Source organism: Arachis ipaensis, chromosome B4, assembly GCF_059453495.1.
Source record: "Arachis ipaensis isolate K30076 ecotype BB chromosome B4, ASM5945349v1, whole genome shotgun sequence".
NCBI lineage: Eukaryota > Viridiplantae > Streptophyta > Magnoliopsida > Fabales > Fabaceae > Arachis > Arachis ipaensis.
The window spans coordinates 86,041,793-86,058,558 of NC_142439.1; the positions used below are offsets into that span (position 1 = coordinate 86,041,793).

General features: G+C 39.9%; 1 non-coding gene across 1 annotated transcript; it reads left to right on the forward strand.

Moving 5' to 3' along the window:
• Positions 1–1,076: 1,076 nt before the first annotated feature.
• On the forward strand, positions 1,077–1,183 carry LOC148568224 (small nucleolar RNA R71). Its single transcript, XR_015883057.1, has one exon. It is a non-coding gene; the product is annotated as a small nucleolar RNA R71 (small nucleolar RNA).
• Positions 1,184–16,766: the final 15,583 nt, after the last annotated feature.

Sequence of the window (16,766 nt, forward strand, 5' to 3'; positions counted from 1 at the left end):
CAAAGGGTATGTTGATTTGTAGTTTCTTGAAGATTTCCAAAAATCTCAAGAACTGGTTGTCATCTTCCTTTTTCTTCAATAGCTGGGGGTATGGAGCTCTTGCGATGTTCAGTTGTGGCATCCCTTTTTCTTTCTGCGGACTTGGCGTGGGAGGTTGAACTCCGTCTTGCTCTTCTCCCTTTTCATTTGAGCCTTCTTCTTGTGGTTTTTGGGGCAGTTCCTTCAGTTCCTTCCAACTCCTAAGTGTGATAGCTTGACACTCCTCCCTTTTGCTTGAATTGGCATCATTGCAAAGGTTGTGGTTAGGAAGCTGCTTAAATAGATAGCTGATTTGTGTCTCCAGTTTCTTGATGGTAGCATTTTGATTCTGCATGTTTGACTGCACTTCCTCTCAGAATGCTTTACTGTTTCGAATGTCTTTGCATACTCCTTCAAGTAAGGTTTCAATCTTAGAGAGCTTGTCATCAATTGATGGTTGATTCGGAGCAGATGTGCTGTTTTGGTTTTGATAGGCATGTGGAGAAGTGTTGTTGTGCGGGTGTTGAGATGTCCTTTGTGTAAATTGTTGGTGAGCTGCATTGTTGTTGGAGTTGTAACGTCTCTGGTCTTGGTTTTGATCTTGCTGACATCCCCACCCAAAGTTTGGGTGGTTTCTCCATCCAGGGTTGTAGGTATTGGAGTATGGATCATAGTTTTGCCTTGGTGAATTCCCAATGTAGTTGGCTTGCTCCTGACTACCCTCTACTTCTTCATTCACTCCTTCTTGGGTTGTTGATGAAGTGGAGATTGCTGCTACTTGGTTCCTCTCCATCTTCTTGGTGAGGTCAGCCAGCTGCTGGGTAATAAGCTTGTTTTGGGCCAACAGAGCATCTACATTGTTTAGCTCCATTACTCCTCTTGTGTTCCCTCTTTCGGAAGCATAGAAGTAGTCGTTCTCTGCTACTGTTTCAATAACATCTATGGCTTCCTCAACAGTCTTCTTCTTGTTCAAAGATCCTCCGGATGAATGGTCTACGGCCTTCTTTGACTCATAAGAGAGCCCTTCATAGAAAATGTGCAGCTGCACCCATTCATTGAACATATCTTGTGGGCACCTCCTTGTTAGGTCTTTAAACCTCTCCCATGCTTCATATAGAGTCTCACCATCTTGTTGCCTGAAAGTTTGGACCTCAGCTCTTAGCCTATTGATTCGTTGGGGAGGGTAAAATCTTGCTAAGAATTTGTTCACCACGTCTTCCCAAGTTGTCAAGCTTTCCCTTGGGAAAGATTCCAGCCACTTGGCTGCCTTATCCCTGAGTGAGAATGGAAATAAGAGCAGTCTATAGGCGTCAGGATGAACACCATTAGACTTCACTGTGTCACATATCCTCAGGAAGGTGGTTAGATGTTGATTGGGGTCTTCTTGGACACCTCCTCCAAACGAACAGTTGTTCTGAACAAGGGTGATGAGCTGTGGTTTAAGTTCAAAGTTGTTGGCATGGATTGTTGGCTTTTGGATGCTACTTCCACAATTGCCTGGGTTTGGATTGATGTAAGAGCCCAAAACTCTTCTATCCTCCCCAGCATGATTTGCTCTACCTCCTCCCCCATGGTTGTGATCCTCTTCTTCATGATGGTTTTCCATGTTGTCTTCCATGTTTGGTTCAAAGAATTCCTCTTCTTCCTCAGCACCAACCACTTTCTTTCCTCTTGCCTCCCTCCTTAATCTAAGGAAGGTCCTCTTAGGTTCAGAATCGAAGGAAGTTGAAGCCCTGCTTCTTCTCCCTGTCATACAACCATCAAGTGCAAGCAAGAAAAGATAGGTGTAGAAAGTATTTTTGTCAGAATTACTGTTAGTTGTGGGTGATGCAATATATCAAACAGTTAGTGGGTTAGCAAACAAAATTGAAAATAACAAAGAAAAACAAAAGAGTAGAGGGGGAAGGGAAGAAGTTTAACTAAAACAGAAAGTAAATCACTCAAACAGAAAATGAAATTCACAAAATAAAAATGCTCAATCTAGTGATCTTCCAATTTAATCATTGTTGATGCACAATCAATCCCCGGCAACGGCGCCATAAACTTGATGCGGGTGGAAACTGTCTCTCAACAAATTTCCGTCGGCAAGTGTACCGAATTTGTCGTCAAGTAAAAGCTCACAATAGAGTGAGGTCGAATCCCACAGGGATTGATTGATCAAGCAACTTTAATTAGAAGAATGTTCTAGTTGAGCGAATCCAGAATTTGGGTTGAGAGTTGCAGAAAATAAAATGGCGGGAATGTAAATAACAGAAAAGTAAATGCTAGAATTAAAGGACTGGAAGTAAATGACTGAAAGTAAATTGCAGAATTGTAAATGGGAGTGGGGGATTTGCTCATAAAAGTAAATGGCAGAAATTAAAGAGAATGGGTAAGATCAGAGATGGGGAGTTCATTGGGCTCAGGAGATGTTGCAATTCTCCGAATCAAGTTCATTTTCATCTCTTCCTCAATCAATGCACTCATTGATCTCCTTGGCAATCTTAATTGATTGAATTACAATTTCTTGCAATTCAATCTCTCAAATCTTGATCAATAGCCAATTCCTTGGTCAATTGCTCATGAGAAGAGATGAAGTATGGTCACTGATTATACCACATGCATTTCCCAAATCAAGTATTGAGAGGGTTATAGTCACATACCCATCCAAACCCAATTTGGTCCAGCATGAGAAAGCATTTCTAGCTTGATCTCTTCATTCCTCTTTCAAGGTTCAGAAGAGATCCAAGTTTGAATAGCTTCTTTTCCAAGATAACTACCCAATTGGATGAAGATCGAAAGCTTTCAAGTAAAATCAAGAGAAAAGATAGAAGAAGAATAATGAAAATTAGTATTGATCCATCAAATTACAACAGAGCTCCCTTACCCAATGAAAGGGGTTTAGTTGTTCATAGCTCTGGAAAGTGAAAACATAGATGGAGAATACATCATAAAACTAGAAAAATGTAGGGAAGGTAAAATACAGAGAGTAGTTCTCTTTTCCAACTTCCAAGCCCCTAAACAATTCAAAGCTACTCCTATATATACTACTTTTCTCAGCTTCTAGTTGGCTCTTCAAGTCTTGGGCCATTGGATCTTGAGTTTGAAGCAGTTCTCTTCTTCATTTGGGCTTGGCTTACTTGCAGAGAGAAAGTGTGAAGTGGGCAGAGACTTTAGGTCAGGACGTTAGGGGTGTTAACGTTTAGTGAAAATATGAGTTCGAGAACGTTAGTGACAATCAACTTTCTCACTAACGTTCCTAAGTAAAAGCCACGCTAACTTCAACGTTAGTGGCACAAACGTTGCCACTAACGTTGCCTCTAAGTCCTTCGCACACGTTATTGAGACTTAACATTCCCAATAACTTTGAAAAGCCCCTTTGTTCCCACGTTAGAGCCCACGTTAACTTAGTTAACGTGGCTCTTTAACGTGGGCTTGCCATCCTTCGAGAACGTTAGTGACACTCAACATTGTCACTAACGTTCCAAGGTTCCCCTATGTCTCACGTTAGAGTCCACGTTAATTAGGTTAACGTGGCTTCTAACGTGGCCATGCTTAGCCATCCTCAACGTTAGTGACAATGTTTAATGTCACTAACATTGGCGTTTCTTTCACTCATCAACGTTAGCTTCCACGTTAACTAAGTTAACATGGAAGTTAACGTGGCTCCTTGGGGGTTGTGTGGTTGCTTCCAACGTTAGTGACAATGTTGGGTGTCACTAACGTTGTCGACTACTCTTGCTTCTTATGTTAGCTCCCACGTTAACCAAGTTAACGTGGGAGTTAACGTGGTATGTTTCTCCTGAGGGCAACGTTAGTGACAATGTTGAATGTCACTAACGTTGGCATTTCTTCCCCCTTTTAACATTAGAGGCCACGTTAACTAAGTTAACGTGGACTCTAACGTGGCCACTTATGAGCATTTGCCAACGTTAGTGACAATGTTAAGTGTCACTAACGTTGGCTCAACTTCCCCTCTCCACGTTAGAGTTCACGTTAACTTAGTTAACGTGACTTTTAACGTGGTCAATGATGGCTTCGAGAGCGTTATTGGCAATCACATTTCTCATTAACTTTGCAAGTTACCTCCCTGATGCCAAGGCATCTTAGGCTAGTTTCACTAGCCTTTTTCTTTTATTTTTAGTTGTTTTATGCATTTTCTTGAGCCTTAAGTAATCATTTTGGCCAAATAGTCATGCTTGTCTTAAATCATTCAAACATGAAGATTTTTATGCAAATTCCATGAGTTTTTAGTTATATTCCTTGAATGCTATGAATGGAAGAATTCTCATGAATTTTAGCAAGACTTTGATGCAACTGTTTGGATGATTTCAGGGAAGAAGAGGCTAGGCAAGGAAGCAACAAAATCAATAAAGGAAGCTTGAATATCACATGTGGAGTTTAAGTTCCAGTTTAAGCCTAAACTGGAGCTTAAACGCCAAAAATCATGAAGGATAAGAAATGCTGGAAATGAAGTTTAACCTCCAGTTTGACCTCAAACTGGAGGTTAAACGCCAGAATGGAAGGTCTCACCAAAGAAGCATTTCCACGTTTAACCTCCAGTTTGACCTCAAACTGGAGGTTAAACGCCAGAATAATAATGCCACTCAGGAAGGAGTTCCACGTTTAACCTCCAGTTTGACCTCAAACTGGAGGTTAAACGTGTTCGACACCTCCAGGGCTACCATTCTAAGCTTCCACGTTTAACCTCCAGTTTGACCTCAAACTGGAGGTTAAACGTGTTCGACCTCCAGGGCTGCCCTTCCTTTATCCACGTTTAAGCTTCAGTTTAACCTTAAACTGAAGCTTAAACGTGTTATATGGAACAGCTTGACCATGCCTTCTTCAAACATAAATAACTTGAGCTACAAAACTCCAAATGAGGTGATTCAAAATGCATTGGAAAGAAGACATCTAGAGCTTTCCAAGCATATATGGCATGCATGGTGGATACTAAAAATTGAGGGAGAAAACAGCCCCGTAATGTGCATAGAAGAGCATAGTACCAACATGCAATCAGGCCAGCTGACCTCTTCACCTTCCATGGAGTATAACTCGAGTTGTAGAGATCCAATTGAGGTGCTTCCAGTTGCGTTAGAAAGCTGACATCCATAGCTTTCCAACGAGGTATAATAGTCTATATTTGGCATCAAATTGGCAAGGTTGACAAGAGAACAAAGTGACGACTCAAGAAAGGGGGTGCAACATTTGAGTGTAGTTTAATGGATCATTATCCTTTTTGGATCAATTATGTCGCTCAGCCCTTCAAGCAAGCAAGGCCCATCAACAACACCAAATCAAGGCCACAAGAATCATCTAGAATAGTTTATTTTCATTTGATTGTAATTTGCTTTGAATTTCATTTTCATTTTGTAATTTAGGGAGCCTATTTAAAGGCCTTAGTTTTTGCATTAGGGGGGGATTGAAGGGGAATCCAGCCCCTGATGGGGACTTGGACTTTTACTTTCACTTTTAGCTAGTTTTCCTTTTCTTTGTAATTGAATTCAGAGCTATGATTCACTAAACCCCCTTTCATTGGGTTAGGGAGCTCTATTGTAATTCAATGAATCAATAATAGTTTATCTTCTTCTTCAATCTTTTCTCTTGAATTTTGTTAGAAAGCTTCTCGATCTAATTCCATTGAGTAGTTGTCTTGGGAAAGAAACTACTCATACTTGGAATCCTTCGGAGCCTTGGGAAAGGAATGGAGGATTCATGCTAGAGAAGCTTTCTCACAGTGGATTGGATTGGGGTTTGGATGGATATTGTGACATGTAATCCTACCAAATTGTGGTTCATGAAATTGTGTGGTATAATCAGTGATCAAGCATCATCTCTTCTTATGAACATTTAAACCAAGGGATTGGGAATTTGTTTGTTTTTAGAGAGCATTGGTGAGCCAAGGAATTGGGATCCAATCATATAAGATTGCCAAGCAAAATTCAATGAACGCATTGGTTGAGGAAGAGATAAACATGTTTTGATTCGGAGATCTCAATATCTCCTATAACCCAATGAATTCCCCAATTCTGATTTTCACTTTTTCTTTACATCCTGCAATTAAATTCATGCAATCACCCCCATCCCCTTTAATTTCAGCAATTTAGTTTCTGCTCTTTAATTCATGCAATTTAAGATTCAGCCATTTTAATTTCTTGTCATTTACTTTTCCCGCCAATTTTACATTCCGCAATACTCATCTCAACCTTGATTCCGCTCAACTAGAACACACTTCTAATCCGAATTGCTCATTCAACCAATCCTTGTGGGATTCGACCTCACTCTATTGTGAGTTTTTACTTGACGATAACCGGTGCACTTGCCGGAAGGAATTTTGCCGATCGTGCAATTTCCTAAATCGTAGCATAACTAGTTTATGCGCATCAAGTTTATGGCGCCGTTGCCGGGGATTGGTTTTCGATTGACAATTCTCAAATTGGAAGTTAACTAGATTGAGCAATTTTTCTTTTCTTTTGTTAATAGTTTTTGTTTCAGTTTATTACTGCTAATTTCTGCAGATTTTAATTTGTTTTCTTTGCTTATTCACTTGTTAGCATACTAACCACTAGCTGTTTGTGATATTGCCTCACTATGGGATTTCCACTATCTTTGGATGAGTATTGTTTGAGACTAAGCACATTGCAAAAAAGAAAGGAGTATCCATCATCTTTTGGTCAATCAAAATCCATGAGAAACTCTCCACCACCACAGAATGATTCATGTTATTATGCTCATGGTGGGTGGGAGTATCAGGAACAGGAAACGGGGTACTTCCCAGAGCCACAAAATGGTCCATGTTTTGGTGAATTTGATCACTACTCAAGTTGTGGCTGGGAAGATCAAAACCAAAGAGATTTCACTTATTCACACCCCATTCATCAAGAGCCATCACCTCTGAATTATCCAACCTCACCTCCTAGTTTTACATATCCAAATTCTTCATCACTTGAGCATTTCTCAGCACAAAATTCCTTCTCAAATTCATACAATTCATTTCACTATCCACAAGACTCATTCCACTACACACAAGAGTCATACCACTACCAACACGCCAACCAAAGACTCTATCAACCCACACAAAACACATACTCCCAGCCACCATATCACAGCCAAGATAATCAACCTCATCAACCTAATCCGAACCAACAATTTCAAGATCAATTAAACAGGATAGAAGGAATGCTTGCAACCATGAGTCAAGACATAACCGATTTGAAAGGCTTTAAGGAAGAATTGATATCCAACTTACAAAATCAAGGTGCTGCCATTCAAAAGCTAGAAGCACAAATTGGATATCTATCAAAGCAAATCCCTACCCACAATTCTTCTAGTGAGACCATGGCAAACCCAAGGGAGGAATCAGAAGAACAAGAAAGGGAGAAAGTCAATCAAGGGAGATCACACTCCAATGACACAGAGAGTTGCAAAGAGGAAGGGTTCATTGAACCACAAATTCAGGAAGCTTTTGATGAACAGGATACTCCAACTATCCAACAACAACCAAGTTCTGAGATCAAGGATGTGAAGGCAGTAGAAACAAGCACCAAAATGAGGATTGTGACCGAGAAACAAAGGACCATATCCATGAAGAAGAGAAGGTCGAAGAACAATCCAACTCCTGAGCCAACAAGCAAGTTCACTCAAGCCAATCACAAGGGAAAGCTTGCTGGAAAGAAGCATTCACAACAAGGGGCACTAACTAGCTCCTTTATCCACTTGAAGTCATTCCTCTTAACAAACTGGAGGAAGAGGAAGAAAGTCAAGAACAACATGTCAAGCTAATGACGTTAAAGAAGCGCTTGTTGGGAGGCAACCCAACCAAAGGTAGTTTTTCTTTTCTAGTTATTTCAATAAAAGAGTTAAGTAGATTTATCTGTATTGCAAGGAGCTAAGTTTGGTGTTGCACACCAAAACAATTCAAGGGTGAATGTGAGATTCTAAGTTTGGTGTTCCACCAAAAACTTCATTAAAAGCACATTTCTACCTCAGCATGACTAGTCACTAGCTCCAACCAATCAGGGAAACTACTTAAACAATAGTTCAATTTCTAGTTCATAGTTTCTTTTTCTAGTTCATAGTTATTTTCTTAATAAAAGCACATGAGGTTTTCTGCATATGATCCAAATTGCTGCATATGGCAAGGAACTAAGTTTGGTGTTCACACACCAATCTAAGTTCAGAGGCCTACAAACATACATGCATGCTAACCAAAGTGCTTGGGGAACAAGCAACTTCTAATAGCTTTGCAGGAAGACAATCAATCTCATGGAAGGAATATACATCATCATCAAAGAGAACACCAAGGCTAGGAAGGATGATGAACAACAAAGAAGATGCTAAAAGGTTGTATTGTCACTTAATTGCTTGTACTTTGAATTGCTGATATTGGAAGTTTGCATGCACCCCTGCTTTAAGTTTGAGTCATTGCAGTTTTTGTTTGTCTGTTTGTTTAATTTCCAAATAAGTGATAGTCTAAGTGTCTGGATAAACTTCACTTGCTTAAATGTATGCTTGCCATGCTTGTTCTGTTTCCATAAAATAAAAGAAATGTTTGAACAAAAGTAACTCAATTCCATTTGGTAAGAAATCAAATAAGATTAAGTGGTGGTATGCATGTTTGATTGAATAGTCAGCTCACTAAGAAATAAAGTTAGAATTGTCACTTTTAGTGGAAATTAGGATGCTGTCTATGGATCTTGATGAATAAATGTCTTTGGCCATGAAAAAGAAAGAAAAAGAAGAAGAAAAAGCCACTGAAAAAGGGCAACCAAAAAGCAAAAAATTGAGAAAATAAGCTAGGCACCAATGGTTTGAACTTCTGAGACAAATGCCTGTGGTGTTTATGTATTAAGGATATGCTTGGATGAATAGGTTCTGAGGAGTGTTTCAACACTTGGTAACTTGGGTTAACTAACCCGGGATTATCAACCAAAAGTCCATTATCAAGAGCAACCTAAATACAAAACATTTAGTCACACAAAGAGGTGCTGGGCACCAATGTCTCAAGAAGAAATGTGAACTAAAATGCCTGTAGTGGATATGTGTAGTGCACTAATAAGAAAAAGAAAATGCCAAAGGCTTGAGCAACACATGACACTGAGCAACAAGGAGCAAATAAGCTCAAATAAAAAGAAAAACAAAGAAAAGAAACTTGCCAAGGATATGTGAATAACAAGAGGCCATAAGCAGTGTTTTAGTGGAAACATAAAAAGTGACTTTCTTACCTAAGAAACAATAAAGTGATGCTGCAACAACTTTCTGCATGAACACCCCATTAATCAATGTCAATTACTTACTGATATGGCTAATGAATTTACTTTCTGTTTCATTCTTTCTTCTCAATAATTCAGAACTTGCTTGGGGACAAGCAAGGATTAAGTTTGGTGTTGTGATGCCAAGGCATCTTAGGCTAGTTTCACTAGCCTTTTTCTTTTATTTTTAGTTGTTTTATGCATTTTCTTGAGCCTTAAGTAATCATTTTGGCCAAATAGTCATGCTTGTCTTAAATCATTCAAACATGAAGATTTTTATGCAAATTCCATGAGTTTTTAGTTATATTCCTTGAATGCTATGAATGGAAGAATTCTCATGAATTTTAGCAAGACTTTGATGCAACTGTTTGGATGATTTCAGGGAAGAAGAGGCTAGGCAAGGAAGCAACAAAATCAATAAAGGAAGCTTGAATATCACATGTGGAGTTTAAGTTCCAGTTTAAGCCTAAACTGGAGCTTAAACGCCAAAAATCATGAAGGATAAGAAATGCTGGAAATGAAGTTTAACCTCCAGTTTGACCTCAAACTGGAGGTTAAACGCCAGAATGGAAGGTCTCACCAAAGAAGCATTTCCACGTTTAACCTCCAGTTTGACCTCAAACTGGAGGTTAAACGCCAGAATAATAATGCCACTCAGGAAGGAGTTCCACGTTTAACCTCCAGTTTGACCTCAAACTGGAGGTTAAACGTGTTCGACACCTCCAGGGCTACCATTCTAAGCTTCCACGTTTAACCTCCAGTTTGACCTCAAACTGGAGGTTAAACGTGTTCGACCTCCAGGGCTGCCCTTCCTTTATCCACGTTTAAGCTTCAGTTTAACCTTAAACTGAAGCTTAAACGTGTTATATGGAACAGCTTGACCATGCCTTCTTCAAACATAAATAACTTGAGCTACAAAACTCCAAATGAGGTGATTCAAAATGCATTGGAAAGAAGACATCTAGAGCTTTCCAAGCATATATGGCATGCATGGTGGATACTAAAAATTGAGGGAGAAAACAGCCCCGTAATGTGCATAGAAGAGCATAGTACCAACATGCAATCAGGCCAGCTGACCTCTTCACCTTCCATGGAGTATAACTCGAGTTGTAGAGATCCAATTGAGGTGCTTCCAGTTGCGTTAGAAATCTGACATCCATAGCTTTCCAACGAGGTATAATAGTCTATATTTGGCATCAAATTGGCAAGGTTGACAAGAGAACAAAGTGACGACTCAAGAAAGGGGGTGCAACATTTGAGTGTAGTTTAATGGATCATTATCCTTTTTGGATCAATTATGTCACTCAGCCCTTCAAGCAAGCAAGGCCCATCAACAACACCAAATCAAGGCCACAAGAATCATCTAGAATAGTTTAGTTTCATTTGATTGTAATTTGCTTTGAATTTCATTTTCATTTTGTAATTTAGGGAGCCTATTTAAAGGCCTTAGTTTTTGCATTAGGGGGGGGATTGAAGGGGAATCCAGCCCCTGATGGGGACTTGGACTTTTACTTTCACTTTTAGCTAGTTTTCCTTTTCTTTGTAATTGAATTCAGAGCTATGATTCACTAAACCCCCTTTCATTGGGTTAGGGAGCTCTATTGTAATTCAATGAATCAATAATAGTTTATCTTCTTCTTCAATCTTTTCTCTTGAATTTTGTTAGAAAGCTTCTCGATCTAATTCCATTGAGTAGTTGTCTTGGGAAAGAAACTACTCATACTTGGAATCCTTCGGAGCCTTGGGAAAGGAATGGAGGATTCATGCTAGAGAAGCTTTCTCACAGTGGATTGGATTGGGGTTTGGATGGATATTGTGACATGTAATCCTACCAAATTGTGGTTCATGAAATTGTGTGGTATAATCAGTGATCAAGCATCATCTCTTCTTATGAACATTTAAACCAAGGGATTGGGAATTTGTTTGTTTTTAGAGAGCATTGGTGAGCCAAGGAATTGGGATCCAATCATATAAGATTGCCAAGCAAAATTCAATGAACGCATTGGTTGAGGAAGAGATAAACATGTTTTGATTCGGAGATCTCAATATCTCCTATAACCCAATGAATTCCCCAATTCTGATTTCCACTTTTTCTTTACATCCTGCAATTAAATTCATGCAATCACCCCCATCCCCTTTAATTTCAGCAATTTAGTTTCTGCTCTTTAATTCATGCAATTTAAGATTCAGCCATTTTAATTTCTTGTCATTTACTTTTCCCGCCAATTTTACATTCCGCAATACTCATCTCAACCTTGATTCCGCTCAACTAGAACACACTTCTAATCCGAATTGCTCATTCAACCAATCCTTGTGGGATTCGACCTCACTCTATTGTGAGTTTTTACTTGACGATAACCGGTGCACTTGCCGGAAGGAATTTTGCCGATCGTGCAATTTCCTAAATCGTAGCATAACTAGTTTATGCGCATCACTCCCATTCCTTGCTTCCTTTGGCCTTGAAATCAAGCAATAGAGCTCATCAAAGTTCTAGTCCAAGTCATGGGTAATGCAGCATATAATTTGTCACTAAACTCATGCAAAATCCTCATGAAATAATGTAAAATGCACAATGTATACTTGAATCAAGGTGTAAGTGAATATCTACCCAAAACTAGCTTATTTCCTAAGGGAATGATGAATCTAACCTAAAAACAGTAAAGAAAAGGTCAGTGAAACTGGCCAAGATGCCCTGGCATCATCAGCCCAAATGCTATAACAAGAACTCTTCACTTGAAATCACCACATTTTGATGAGCCCAGTTATCATGCAAGGATAAGTAAGAGCCCTGACAATGATGAGCTCACAGAAATCGTGACTGACATCTGTGTTATAGCAGCTGATTGGGAGAGGTATGCAGATGGAAGACCCCGGTTCAACAAGAGAGGAGACCTTAGCCCGGAAGCCAAAGGGTGGTTTGAACTCGTAAGGAGGTCCATCCTCCCAGTTGCAAATAATTCAGAGGTCAATATTAATCGAGCGACTATGGTACATTGCCTAGTATAGGGTGGAGAAATCAATGTGCATGAACTCATAGCTGAGGGGATTCAAGAGTCAGCTGAGAAGGCTGATTCGGGTGCCAGGCTTTGGTACCCCAGCACTATTCTCAGACTATGTACAAAGGCTAAGGTGGTCTTCGAGGATAGCAATCCAGACTGGGTGAACCCTGGGAGGCTAGTTACAATCCAGCGTCTTGTTTATACTACACCTGCTCAGCAACAAAGGAGGCCACAAATAGGGAAGCTAAAAGCGAAAGAAGGAGCTCACCAAGAGGAGCCTCATCAAGAAGAATATCAACAAGAAGAGCATCATGACCCAGCCAACATGAATATGAATCACCTTCTAAGGGCCATTGAAGATCTGGGGATGAGACATATGGAAGGACAAGAGCAAATACTAAACCTTCAGTCCAACTGGATGAGCCAATAAGAAGAGTGGCAGAAACAACAAATAGAGCAATAATAGGAACAATACTCCCAGCTCACTCAAGCCATCCACCAAGTTACTGAGAGGCAAAAATGTCAAGATAAGCATTTGCAGTAACTCAATCAGCGGCAAATAGCTTAGATGAAAACATTCAATGAGTTCACTATACTTAATGAAGGACGGCAACTACATAGGGAGGAGTTCAACGTAAACACTCAAGCCAAGTTGAACTACATGTCTAGTAATACGCATCATCTACACTATGCCATCCCTACATATGATGAGGTCCAAAAAGATTTTGTAGAACAAGAAGAGAGGAAGGTGAAACAGCAGAAGGAAACACTCAAGAAGAAGATGGAAGATGGTGGTTTCTGGAAGAAGCTGATTGGAAAAAGCAAAGGGAGTGGGAGTACGAGCAATCAAGAGGGACACATGGAGGATTAGCAAGGAGGAGAGCATGGGCAACCACATGAGTAAAAGGTGGTGGAGTTCCTTCTTTGGTTCATCCCTTTCTAGGTTTTAAATAAGGAAGATCTTGTATGAAATAGAACATGCTTCCATGATAGTTTGAACCTTTTAAATGTTGTCTTTTAAGTTCTTGGTTGAATAAGTCTATGATTGCTAGCGTTTATGTCACTGCATCCTTACTTTGCTTACTTGTATGCTTGTCCCTTTGAATCAAATGAAAAGAGAATGAGTGTTTTGCAAAAGACCAGAGTGGAGTTCATACTATGGAGTAAGTTCCTTAGTTTGTGGTGCGGTCATAAGTTAGCTAAGTTGGTTCAATCATAAGGTGGGAAGACAACTATCTGTCACAAATACTATGCAATAAGGCTAGGCAATAAGATGGGAAGACAACTATCTGTCACAAATGTTGCCACTAACGTTGCCTCTTGGTCCTTCGCACACGTTATTGGGACTTACCTTTCCCAATAACGTTGAGAAGCCTCCCCCTTTCTTACGTTAGAGTCCATGTTAACTTAGTTAACGTGGCTCTTAACGTTAGCTTGCCAACCTTCGAGAATGTTAGTGACACTTACCTTTGTCACTAACGTTCCAATGTGCCCCTATCTCCCACGTTAACTAGGTTAACGTGGCCTCTAACGTAGCAATGCTAGCCATCTCCAACGTTAGTGACAAAGGTGAATGTCACTAACGTTGGCTCATCATCTCTCTTCTTCACGTTAGCTTCCACGTTAACTAAGTTAACGTGGGAGTTAACGTGGCTCATTGTGGCTTGTGTGGTTCATTCCAACATTAGTGACAAAGTTAGATGTCACTAACGTTGGCGATCATATACTTTCTCCACGTTGGCTTCCACGTTAACTAAGTTAACGTGGAAGTTAACGTGGCTTGTGGAGGCTTGGCCAACGTTAGTGACAAAGATGAATGTCACTAACGTTGGCTTCTCTTTTGCTTCTTAACGTTAGAAGCCACGTTAACTAAGTTAACGTGGTAACTAACGTGGCCACTTATTAGCTTGGCCCAACGTTAGTGACAAAGGTAAGTGTCACTAACGTTGGCTCCATTTTCTTTCCTCCACGTTAGAGTTCACGTTAACTTAGTTAACGTGACTCTTAATGTGGGCTATGATGGATTCGAGGACGTTATTGGTGATTACTTTTTTCATTAACTTTGCAAGCTAGCTCCCATTCCTACATTAGAAGTCACGTTAGTGAGAATAACGTGGCTGCTAACGTGGTTCTTCCTTGCTTCCTTTGTCCTAAAATCAAGCAATAAAGTGCATCAAAGTTCTAGTCCAAGTCATGGGAAATGCAACATCCAATTTGTCATTAATTTCATGCAAAATCCTCATGAAATCATGTAAAGTGCACAATGTATGCTTGAATCAAGATGTAAGTGAATATCTACCCAAAACTAGCTTATTTTCTAAGGAAATGCATGAAACTACCTTAAAAACAGTAAGGAAAAGGTTAGTGAAACTGGCCAAAATGCCTTGGCATCACAACACCAAACTTAAAGCTTGCTTGTCCCTAAGCAAGTACTGGAACAAGAGAATGATGAATGGATTGCCAAGAGAAATGAGTCATTCTTGTGGAGGTCATGTCTCTGGTTTTATGGTGGTTTCATGCATAGCAACTTAGGTTCATTCTTGTCTTTCAAACCTTTATCATGTCCTATAATACTCACTGTGATTGCATCCCATGAGACTTTTATTCATTGATCCTTTTGTTGTCATTTCAGGGCTTATTTGTGTTCTTAAGCTAAGTGCTCTGTAAGGGGGCAACTCTTTAAAATAAGCTTTCAGCCAACACTCCCGAAACAGTTGGTTCAAGGTGCTAGGTGTTGAAGCACCCCTAAGGACTTACTTCCTCAAGTCTCTCCCCCATACATACACACCACAGGCATATGGTTTATTTATTTTCTTTTCTTGAGACCTTGGTGTCCAGGACCTCTTTGGGTTACTAAATGCTCTGTAGTGAGGGTTACTCTTGATAGTGGACTTTCAGCTGATAATCCCGAGTTAGTTAACCCAAGTTACCAAGTGATAAGGCACCCCTAAGAGCTTATTCATCCAAGTAAATCCCTTACACAGGAACACCACAGACACATGCCTCAAGATTAAAACCATTGGTGCCTAGCCTTATTGCTTACACTTTTTCTTTTATTTATTTTTTTTTCACTTTCATTTTTCTTTTCCCCTTTTTCTTATCAGGATCTTGTTATTTAGTTAGTCTTAAGGGGGCAACTCTTTAAGATAAGCTTTCAGCCAACACTCCTGAACCAGTTGGTTCAAGGTACTAGGTGTTGAGACACCCCTAAGGACTTACTCCCTCAAGCCTATCCCCCATACATACACACTACAGGCATTTAGTTTATTTATTTTATTTTCTTGAGACCTTGGTGTCTAGCACCTCTTTGGTTACTAAGTGTTCTGTAGTGAAGGTTACTCTTGATAGTGGACTTTCAGCTAATAATCCCGAGTTAGTTAACCCAAGTTACCAAGTGATAAGGCACCCCTAAGAGCTTATTCATCCAAGTAGATCCCTCACACAGGAGCACCACAGACACTTGCCTCAAGCTTAAAACCATTGATGCCTAGCCTTTTTGCTTACTCTTTTTCTTTTGTTTTTCACTTCCATTGTTCTTTTCCTTTTCTCTTATTAGGATCTTGTTATTAACTTAGTCTCATGAGTGTATCCAAAGCAAAGTATTCAGGATAGATAGTTGTCCTCCTAGCCTTGTGGTTGAACCAACTTAGCTAACTTATCACTACCCCAAAGATTCATGAATGCACTTCCACAATATGAACTCTACCCTGGTCTTTTTAAAAACATAAACATTCTCTTCTTCATTTGATAAAAAGGGACAAGCTTACAAGTAAATAAGAGAATGATGTAGTGACATAAAGACCAGTGCACATAGACTCTCTTCAATACTAAAAACTAAAAATAACATGATTTGAAAAAGGTTTAAACATAACATGGAAGCAAGTTCTATTTCATACAAGATCTTCCTTATTTAAAACACAGAGAAAGATGGAACAAAGAAGGAATTCCACCACCTTTTACTGTTGTGGGTGTCCACGCTCTTTTCCTTGCTTGTCCTCCTTGTTTCCTCTTGCATTTCCTCGCATCCGTGCCAATCTTGCTTGCTTCCAATCCTCGAGTGCCTTCCTCACTGACTCATGACTCTCTTCCACCCTTTGTCTTTCCTTTCGTGCTAATTCATCCTTCATTTCATCATACTTGGCTATTCCTGGATGCAATATTGGCAGTTGTCCCACTAAGTAGCCGAGCCTGGCTTGAGTATTTATCTGATGTCCTGTTTGACTCATGTAAACTCCTTCTGCGAATGCCCTTTGCTCGTCCAATAGTTCTGCCTGTTCTATTTGTCTTCGATGCATCTCATGTATGTGTGCCCCTTGATGTGCTTGGATGTTGATTAGCCTCTGGGTGGATTCTTGTTGCTGGTTTTGCCTTTGTTCCATCCTGTTGAATGCTTCTCCCCATTGTTGTCCTTGGCTTACTTGTTGTTCCATCATTTGCCTTTGCCACTCATCTTGCTACCCCATCATCTGTAGTTGAAGCTCTTTCTATGCTCCTTGGCTTTCCAAATATTTTCTAGATA